General features: G+C 44.6%; 1 pseudogene; it reads left to right on the top strand.

Annotated features, from left to right (window-relative positions):
• Positions 1-1084, top strand: part of LOC111951346 (small subunit processome component 20 homolog) — a 17588-nt pseudogene that overhangs the window by 4537 nt on the left and 11967 nt on the right.

Genomic DNA, 1084 nt, shown 5'->3' with positions numbered 1-1084 from the left:
AGACTCAGACAGGGAGAGGTTGAACATGTCAGTGAAGACCCTTGCCAGTTGGTCAGTGCAGGCTCGGAGTGCACGTCCTGGTAATCCGTCTGTCCCTGCGGCCTTGTGAATGTTGACCTGTTTAAAAGTCTTACTCACATCAGTTCACTCTCAGCTGTTCTCACTATATGCCCATTTAGCCTGCATCAACTGCATGCTCAATTAAACGTACTTAYCTGACCCGTTATCAGCCTATCTACCTAAACAGCAGGTAGTCTCCGTCAGTATACTGCTATCAGTGTGTGACTGTGTCTGTTCAGTTGCCGTGTCACCAGGACCAGCAGWTCCAGAGGGCAGCATTGGAGTGTGTTCTGACCTACAAAGACCCCAAAGTTTGCTCTCTGGCTTATTTCCGAACGACAATGTCACTCGACGTCTCGTCTTATCTCTTGTTGTAACATACCTTCAGTCCTTTTACAGTGTGCCAGGCATAAAACGTACTTTCTGGTATCACCATTTAACATTTTTGTTCAGATGATTGGCGTAAGAGTAAGGGATACTATTCGTTATGGACTCCCGGTCTCAATGGAAGTCATTGTTACCAGTACTGATAGAGATCGGAGTCATCACTGAGCAGGAATGTTAACCTCCCCCTAGGAACCACAGATCTGACAGGAGTTCCTATATTCACTTCTCTTATTAAACTATCCATTTACTTACAATTTCCCATCTAACAGAAGTTGTGATGTTCGGTTATTTCATTTCCCGCAATGTACCACTGACCTAATTCACAGAATCACTCTGGAGACCCTGTGTAGACCCTGTCAACARCGTTGCTCTKGTGCCTCTTTGAAGCTGTRCAGGCCGATAGGCTCATAGAGTTGCTAATATATCTGGATTCAATATCTGGTGGYCAYTTGATACACTGTCTTTCTGTGTTTGATGTGATATAGTAATAAAAATGTATTTTTCTGTATCTGACATGTCCTGTGCTTCTGGACCTACAGTCCTGCGTTATTGAACGTCTCTGACTGTTGTGTTCAGGGAGAATCTGGAGAGGCTGCTTGATGACAAACACTTCAAGGATGAGATCGTCCACTTCAAC

Source organism: Salvelinus sp. IW2-2015, linkage group LG24 (genome assembly GCF_002910315.2).
Source record: "Salvelinus sp. IW2-2015 linkage group LG24, ASM291031v2, whole genome shotgun sequence".
In the NCBI taxonomy this organism is placed as follows: Eukaryota; Metazoa; Chordata; class Actinopteri; order Salmoniformes; family Salmonidae; genus Salvelinus; species Salvelinus sp. IW2-2015.
This window is presented reverse-complemented; position numbering and strand designations above follow the sequence as displayed.